The sequence below is a fragment of the Gossypium hirsutum genome, chromosome A13 (genome assembly GCF_007990345.1).
Source record: "Gossypium hirsutum isolate 1008001.06 chromosome A13, Gossypium_hirsutum_v2.1, whole genome shotgun sequence".
NCBI lineage: Eukaryota > Viridiplantae > Streptophyta > Magnoliopsida > Malvales > Malvaceae > Gossypium > Gossypium hirsutum.
This window is the reverse complement of record NC_053436.1, coordinates 82,203,745-82,213,520: the sequence shown is the minus strand read 5'-3', so window position 1 is coordinate 82,213,520 and position 9,776 is coordinate 82,203,745.

The window sequence follows — 9,776 nt, the reverse complement described above, 5'->3', positions numbered from 1 at the left end:
TTAGGCCACCTAACTTTGACTTTCTCATCCCTTTTTGTCCCTTTGGCCGGCCACCTCTATTTTAAGGGTCTATTTACCCTTTAAAGACCCCAAATTTTGATTCTCTAGCTATTTGACACCCTTAGCTATCAAAATAAGACTTTTGCATTTTATGCGATTTAGCCCTTTTTCACAATTAAGCATGAAATCACTAAATATTAATTCACCAAAATTTTCAGACTCTCATATAATCATGCCACAACACATAAAATAATATTAAAAATAATTTCTCCAACCTCGGATTAGTGGTCCCGAAACCATTGTTCCGACTAGGCCCAAAATCGGGTTGTTACAAAAGAGTTACCTACGGAGAAATGGTTTTAACGTCATTGCGATTTCTAAAGCACTATCATGTGACATCACTAGATTCAGCCATAACATCTAGGTCGATTTTGGGGTGTTACATCATTGGCTACATTTACCCTTTGATTCAATCCAAACGTTGAGCACATACAGTATGGTCATTTAGGTTGGCCCTTGTGACAGCCCTAATTTGACCCTAGTCAGAAAGTGGTTTCAGGACCATAAAACTGAGTCATAAAAATAATTAGATGTTATATTCTATGCTTATTATATGTGAAAGTGCATGTGTGAAAATTTCATGCTTTGATTTTGTCATTTGTGAGTGAAATTATTAAATAGGACTTGTGTGAAATTTTTTGAAAATGTGATAGGTTAATTTTGTAGTGGCCAAATAATTTATGGTGTAAAATAGGTGGATTTGCATGTAAAATTTCCCACTTTAATGAGTAGTGGCCGGCCATAATGATGGTGATAAATAAAATATGCTTTTTAAATTAGCATTATTAAATTTGATGGCTTTATTATCATAAAATAAAGATAAATAAAATAACAAAAATGAGGTAAAGGAAAAAGCTTGTTCATCTTTGTTCTTCATAGCCGAAATTAGGAGAGGAAAAGAAACTCAAGCTACATTCGGTCACTTTTGAGTTGGAATTAAGGTAAGAAATTCGTGTTAGTTTTTGAAATTTTAGCATAGTTTAAGCTAGATACTAAGTCCCTTACTTAGCCCATGTCAAAATTTTGAATTTGGTGGTGATATGAGTATTCAGCTATGGAAGATGTTAAAGAGAATGGTTGTTTTCTTTATGTTTTAATGAATAATTGTGAATGGGTGATGTTTGAACTAGTTTAATGTTCATATAAGTGGTTTGAATGATAGAAAAATCGGCTTATGTATTTCTGAAATTGCCGAATGTGAACTTGGATAATATTGAGTAATGTTTGTGTTTTAAAATGATGGAATGGAGTGGATACTTTGGATGAGTTATGCTCAAATTATAGTTGAATTTAAAGCTTGATAATTTGCTCTTAATAATTTCGGTTAAATTTGCTCTTAATAATTCCGGTTAAATTTTCTCTTAATATTTCCAGTTAAATTTGCCCTTATCATTTCCGAATAAGTTACTTAGTTAAAGAAAATTTTAAAGTACTTAGTTAATTGATATTAGGTTAATGGTGTGTGTATAAACTAATATAAACTTTGTATATGTACTAAAGGTTGTAGACGAATTCGGCCTTGGGAGAAATTTTGGTATAAAATGTTTGACTGTTAACAGGTTATTTCTTTAATGACCGAATGTGTCAATGGCTAATGCATGGACTAGTTGATCAATATGTGTTAAAAGGGAAATGTAAATAAATACCTATTTGATGAGCTATATATATATTCGGCTATATGGTAAATATATATATATGAAAATATGATAAGCCTTATGAGTTTTGTGTTTGTGTATGTGAGCTAAGTATACAATGAATATTCGACTATAAGCTAGCTTGATGGGACCTAAATAAATTAAATTTTGTTTGAATTAGCTCAAGAGCATAGAGAACCAAGGTTGGACAAGGGAAAAGAGAAAGTAGTTGAATAGCCGATCCAAGACTGTTCGAAAATATTCGAGGTAAGTTTTAAGTAGTTAAATATAAATAATATTCGATAATGACATGACAGATTATGAGAATTAAGTATTACTTGTCATATATGTATATGGCCGAATGGCAATTGTAATGGAAGTAAAATGTGATATGCTTTTATGATCAAATGATAATGTTAGATGAATATGAGTAAGATGTTATGTGTAAACTATCAAATGATAAATGTGAGTGATAAAATAAAATAAAAGTGAATAAAATGTAGGATGATATATTCGAATGATGCTTGTACCTAATTTGGTGTGATTGTCTTATATGAAACTTGTTGAATTGAATATCATACAATACTATTCGGGCCTTTGAGCCTAGCAGGCTATAATACCAGTGATATACTATTCGGGCCTTTGAGCCTAGCAGGCTATAATGCCAGTGAGATACTATTTGGGCCTTCGAGCCTAGCAGGCTATAATGACGGTGATATACTATTCAGGCATTTGAGCCTAGCAGGCTATAATGCCGGTGACATACTATTCGGGCCTTCAAGCCTAGCAGGCTATAATGCCGGTGAAATGATATCGGGCTTCGAGCCTAGCAGGCGAAATGTCGGTGAATAAATTCGGGTTTAAAACTTAGCAGGCTGAATGCCGGTGATTTGATAAAAGTCTAAAATTAAGATACCTCGTGTTAGAACGACAAATGAATACGTTCAATATGATAAGTTGGCCAGGTACGTATTATGTACTTATATGTGAGTATGATTTGAATTGAATCATAAGTGTATAATGTGATACATATGTGAATAAATGTTATATCTATATTTATGATCATGATATATTCAGTCAAGGTGTGAAAGTATGCGAAAATATTTGATTTATTTATGCCATATGAATTTAGATTAAGTGAAATTAGAATGCTAATTGTGCAATATGTGCTTGTGTATATTCGGCCAAATGGTAATATATCTAGAAAATGACCTCTTGAGAAATTGAATAATTGATGTATAATTGAGTTCATTTGTTGCATTGCTTAAAACTTACTAAGCTTATGAAAGCTTACTCCGTTTGTTACGTTTCTCTGTTTTATAGATTGTTGACTCCAGTCACCTGCTCGGAGAGGGATCGTCAACAACTCGTCACACTATCTATCTTCTTGGTATTACTATATTTTGGAGCTAGTATGGCATGTATAAAATAGACTTAAGTGACTTATATTTTGAGATGTTGTTGTATATAAGCCATCTGAATATGGCAACTTTTGAATGTCGGTATAAGTCTGAATTTCGATCTTTGAATGTGTTTGACTATGCATATAATTGCTAATGAAATTATGTATATGTGAATGTACAAATGTAGTGTTTTGGTTTGGTAACTCTTCATAACCCTCTCCGGCGACGGTTACGGGTTATAGGGGTGTTACATTTTATTGGTATCAAAGCTACGGTTTAGTCGATTCTAGGACTAACGTAGCGTATGTGAGTCTAGCTATGCATGCCATAAAGTGTTAATATGATAGTGTGATGATTTCTGACAGTTGAAACATGTTTTTTCGTATAGTAATGAATCCCGATCTCGATTGAGCAGTAATTGATGATGTAAAGAGCGTAGTGCCTGCTCCCGCGCTAGGGACAGCACCGTTGGACTCTCAACCGAATGCTAGTAATCAAAATAATGAGGCTAAACAAGCCTTCTATGCTATGATGAATGATTGGTTTAATCAGTATATTCGGACTAATCTGGCTGTTTCACATCCTCCACCACCGACTAATACAACCCCTGCACCAATGGTATCTCCAGTAGTTGACCCATTGAGGTTGAGTAAGCCCCCGGCAGATAGAATTCGAAAGCACGGGGCTACTGAATTCAAGGCTACTGACAGTGATGATGTCAAGCAGGCTAAGTTTTGGATCGATAATACCATTCGTGTGTTTGATGAATTACCATGCACACCTACTAAGTGCTTAAAATGTGTTATATCTCTGTTACGTGATTCTGCCTACTATTGGTGGAATACATTGGTTTCAGTTGTGCCGAAAGAATGGATTACTTGGGAATTCTTTCAAACCGAGTTCCGTAGGAAATATATCAGTCAAAGATTCATCGATCAGAAACGAAAGGAATTTCTCAAGCTCAAGCAGGGTTCTATGACAGTTACCGATTACGAGCGAAAGTTTCTCAGACTTAGTAGATATGCTCAGGAATGTGTTTTGTCTGAGGCTATCATGTGTAAACGCTTTGAGGACGGGTTGAATGAAGATATCAAACTATTGGTGGGTATTTTGGAAATCAAAGAGTTTGTAGTACTTGTCGAGCGAGCTTATAAAGCCGAAGAGCTCTGTAAAGAGAAAAGAAAAGTTGATGATGGAGCTAGAGAGTTCCGTAAAAGATCTTCGGGAAAATTCTTTCACCAGTCATCGAAGAAATTTAGAGATGACTCAGGCTGATCTAGGAATACTTCGGGTTTTTCCAGACGTGACCGAGATAGACCCCCTGTGAGTGCGCGAGCCACCTCTGTTGCTAGTGTCGGTAATGATCGTCAGGACAGATCTGAGTGCAAGCATTATGGTAAATGGCATTCAGGAAGTTGTAAATTTCATGACTGCTCTTGTTTCAAGTGTGGATCGGCTGATCACTTTATCAGAGACTGTCCAAAATTAGCTGAACAGAGTACTGATCCGAGTGGGAGACCTAGTAACACTGCAATACGAGGTAGACCACCTAGGCATGCAGGTAATGCTAGTGGAAATCAGAGAAGGACCAAAGATACTGCTATTCCAGAGCCTATGCTATACGCGCACGCGAGGATGCTTCTTCGCCAGATGTTATTAATGGTACTTTCACTCTTTTTGATACTGATGTTATTGCTTTGATTGATCCCGGTTCTACTCATTCGTATGTGTGTGAAACTTTGGCATCCAGTAAGACTCTACCTGTTGAGTCTACTGAGTTTGTGATTCGGGTGTCGAATCCTTTGGGCCGTTATGTACTAGTTGACAAAATATGTAAGAAATGTCCCCTAATGATCCGAGATTCTTGCTTTCCGGCTGATTTAATGTTATTACCGTTTGACGAGTTTGATGTCATTCTCGGTATGGATTGGTTAACTGTGCATGATGCAGTAGTGAATTACAAGCGAAAGACAATTGATTTGAGATGTTCAAATAATGAGATAATTCGAGTTGAGTCCACCGATTTGAATGGATTACCGGCAGTGATATCCTCAATGTTAGCTCAGAAATATGTGAAAAAGGGGTGCGAAGTATATCTTGCGTACGTACTGGATAGTAAAGAATCAGAAAAGAAACTTGAGATTGTGTCTGTGGTTTGTGAATATACGGATGTGTTCCCCGAGGAATTACCTGGATTACCACCTGTTCGGGAGGTAAAGTTTGGTATTGAACTAGTACTAGAGACTACACCTATTTCGATAGCTCTGTATCACATGGCACCAACCGAATTAAAAGAATTGAAATCTCAGTTGCAAGAGTTGACAGATAGAGGTTTTGCTCGACCGAGTTTTCCTCCCTAGGGTGCACCAGTGTTGTTTGTGAAAAAGAAAGACGGAACCATGATAATGTGTGTTGATTATCGCCAGCTTAATAAAGTAACGATAAAGAATAAATATCCGTTGCCGCGAATCAATGATTTGTTTGATCAATTGAAAGGAGCCTCAGTATTTTTGAAGGTAGACTTGAGATCGGGTTATTATCAGTTGCGAGTTAGAGACTCTGACGTGCCTAAAACTGCTTTCAGAATGAGGTATAGACATTATGAGTTTCTAGTGATGCCGTTTGGGCTTACTAATGCCCCTGTTGTTTTCATGGATTTAATGAATCAGATTTTCAGACAGTATTTGGATCAGTTTGTAGTTGTGTTTATAGATGACATTTTGATCTATTCATGCAATAAAACTGAACATGCCGAGCACTTGAAGTTAGTGTTGCAGATTTTGCGAGACAAGCAATTATATGCGAAGTTCAGTAAATTTGAGTTCTGGTTGAGGGAAGTCAGCTTTTTGGGGCATATTGTATCTGCATCAGGCATCCGAGTTGATCTGAGTAAAATTTCAGCTATACTCAATTGGAAGCCTCTGAGAAATGTTTCAGAAGTTTGAAGTTTTTTGGGACTTGCCGGGTACTACAGACGGTTTGTGAAAGGTTTCTCGATGATAGCAACACTTATGACAAAGCTGCTTCAGAAAGATATCAAGTTTGAGTGGTCGGAAAAGTGCCAGAAAATTTTTGCTCAATTGAAAACTCTTTTGACTAAAGCCCCAGTGTTAGTTCAGCCAGAATCCGGTAAAGAATTTGTGATCTACAGTGATGCGTCTCTGAATGGTTTGGGCTGTGTGTTGATGCAAGAGGGTAGAGTTGTAGCTGCTATTGTTTTCGCTCTGAAAATTTGGCGCCACTATTTGTTCGGGGAAAAATGCCATGTGTATTCCGATCACAAAAGTCTCAAGTACTTGATGACTCAGAGAGATTTGAAGTTGAGACAAAGACGTTGGCTAGAATTATTGAAAGATTACGAGCTTGTCATTGATTACCATCCGGGAAAGGCTAACGTGGTTGCTGATGCTTTAAGCCGTAAATCACTATTTATGTTGCGAGCAATGAATGTGCACCTGTCTGTGTCCACTGATGATGTGTTAATAGCGGAGTTAAAAGCAAAACCGTTATTAATGCAACAAATCCGTGAAGCTCAAAAAGTTGATGATGAATTAGTTGCAAAGCGAGCATTATGTGTTTCGAAAGAGGATTCAGAGTTTTTGATTGATAGCAATGATTGTTTGAGGTTCAGAAATCGATTATGTGTTCCAAGAAATTTAGAGCTTATTCCGATGATTTTGAATGAGGCTCATAATAGTCGAATGTCAGTTCACCCAGGTAGTACGAAAATGTACAACGATCTGAAATGTCAGTATTGGTGGCATGGTATGAAACGAGACATTTCTGACTTTGTTTCAAAGTGTTTGATATGTCAACAAGTGAAAGCGGAACATCAAGTGCCTTCGGGATTACTTCAGCCGATCATGATACCCGAGTGGAAGTGGAATCGAATCACGATGGATTTTGTATCTGGGTTGCCATTGTCTCCGAGCAAGAAAGATGCGATCTAGGTAGTGGTTGATAGATTGACAAAGTCGGCTCATTTTATTCCCGTACGTATAGATTATTCACTTGATAAGTTAGCCGAATTGTATGTTTCTCAGATTGTAAGGTTACACGGGGTACCTACTTCTATTATGTTGGATAGAGATTCGAGATTCACATCGCAGTTTTGAAAGAAATTACAAGAAGCATTGGGTACTAAGTTGTATTTTAGCACCGCTTTTCATCCCCAGACCGATGGTCAATCTGAGCGAATTATTTAGATACTCGAAGATATGTTGAAATGTTGCATCCTTGAGTTTAGTGCCTTGTGGGAACGATACTTGCCTTTGGTTGAATTCGCATATAATAGTAGTTATCAATCAAGCATCAAGATGGCACCTTACGAGGCTTTGTACGATCGTAAATGTCGTAAACCTTTGTTTTGGACCGAACTCAGTGAGAATAAGATTTATGGAGTTGATTTGATTAAAGAGGCCGAACAGAAAGTAAAAGTGATCCGTGAAAGTCTGAAGCAGCATCAGATCGTCAGAAATCGTATGCAGACTTGAAACAGAAAAATATAGAGTATCAAGTCAGAGACAAAGTGTTTCTTAAAGTTTCACCGTAGAAAAAAGTACTTAGATTTGGCCGTAAAGGCAAATTGAGCCTGAGATTTATTGGACCATACGAGATTTCAGAACGGATTGGGCCGGTTGCTTATAGACTACTTTTGCCACCTCAACTTGAAAATATCCACGATGTTTTTCATGTTTCGATGCTCCGTCGGTACAGATCCAATCCTTCTCATGTAATTAATCCATCAGAAATTGAAATTCAGTCTGATTTGAGTTATGAAGAAGAACCAGTTCATATTTTGGCTCGTGAAGTAAAAGAACCACGAAATAAGAAAATCTCGTTAGTGAAAGTACTATGGCTCAAACACGGGGTTGAAGAAGCGACTTGGGAGCTAGAGGACTCAATGAAAGAACGTTTTCCTAACCTTTTCGCTGGTAAGATTTTTGAGGACGAAAATTCCTAAGGGGGGGAGAGTTGTGATAGCCCTAATTTGACCCTAGTCGGAAAGTGGTTTCAAGACCACAAAACCGAGTCATAAAAATAATTAGATGTTATATTCTATGCTTATTATATGTGAAAGTGCATGTGTGAAAATTTCATGCTTTGATTTTGTCATTTGTGAGTGAAATTATTAAATAGGACTTGTGTGAAAATTTTTGAAAATGTGATAGGTTAATTTTGTAGTGGCCAAATAATTTATGGTGTAAAATAGGTGGATTTGCATGTCAAATTTCCCACTTTAATGAGTAGTGGCCGGCCATAATGATGGTGATAAATAAAATATGCTTTTTAAATTAGCATTATTAAATTTGATGGCTTTATTATCATAAAATAAAGATAAATAAAATAACAAAAATGAGGTAAAGGAAAAAGCTTATTCATCTTGGTTCTTCATAGCCGAAATTAGGAGAGGAAAAGAAACTCAAACTACATTCAGTCACTTTTGAGTTGGAATTAAGGTAAGAAATTCATGTTAGTTTTTGAAATTTTAGCATAGTTTAAGCTAGATACTAAGTCCCTTACTTAGCCCATGTCAAAATTTTGAATTTGGTGGTGATATGAGTGTTCAGCTATGGAAGATGTTAAAGAGAATGGTTGTTCTCTTTATGTTTTAATGAATAATTATGAATGGGTGATGTTTGAACTAGTTTAATGTTCATATAGGTGGTTTGAATGATAGAAAAATTGGCTTGTGTATTTGTGAAATTGCCGAATGTGAACTTGGATAATATTGAGTAATGTTTGTGTTTTAAAATGATGGAATGGAGTGGATACTTTGGATGAGTTATGCTCAAATTATAGTTGAATTTAAAGCTTGATAATTTGCTCTTAATAATTTCGGTTAAATTTGCTCTTAATAATTCCGGTTAAATTTTCTCTTAATATTTCCGGTTAAATTTTCCCTTATCATTTCCGAATAAGTTACTTAATTAAATAAAATTTTAAAGTACTTAGTTAATTGATATTAGGTTAATGGTGTATGTATAAATTAATATAAACTTTGTATATGTACTAAAGGTTGTAGATGAATTCGGCCTTGGGAGAAATTTTGGTATAAAATGCTTGAATGTTAACAGGTTATTGCTTTAATGACCGAATGTGTCAATGGCTAATGCATGGACTAGTTGATCAATATGTGTTAAAAGGGAAATGTAAATAAATACCTATTTGATGAGCTATATATATATTCGGCTATATGGTAAAGATATATATATGAAAATATGAGCCTTATGAGTTTTGTGTTTAGGTATGTGAGCTAAGTATACAATGAATATTCGACTATAAGCTAGCTTGATGGGACCTAAATAAATTAAATTTTGTTTGAATTAGCTCAAGAGCATAGAGAACAAGGGGTGGACAGGGGAAAAGAGAAAGTAGTTGAATAGCCGATCCGAGACTGTTCGAAAATATTCGAGGTAAGCTTTAAGTAGTTTAATATAAATAATATTCGATAATGACATGATAGATTATGAGAATTAAGTATTACTTTTCATATATGTATATGGCCGAATGGCAATTGTAACAGAAGTAAAATGTGATATGCTTTTATGATCAAATGATAATGTTAGATGAATATGAGTAAGATGTTATGTGTAAACTATCAAATGATAAATGTGAGTGATGAAATAAAATAAAAGTGAATAAAATGTAGGATGATATATTCGAATGATGCTTGTAC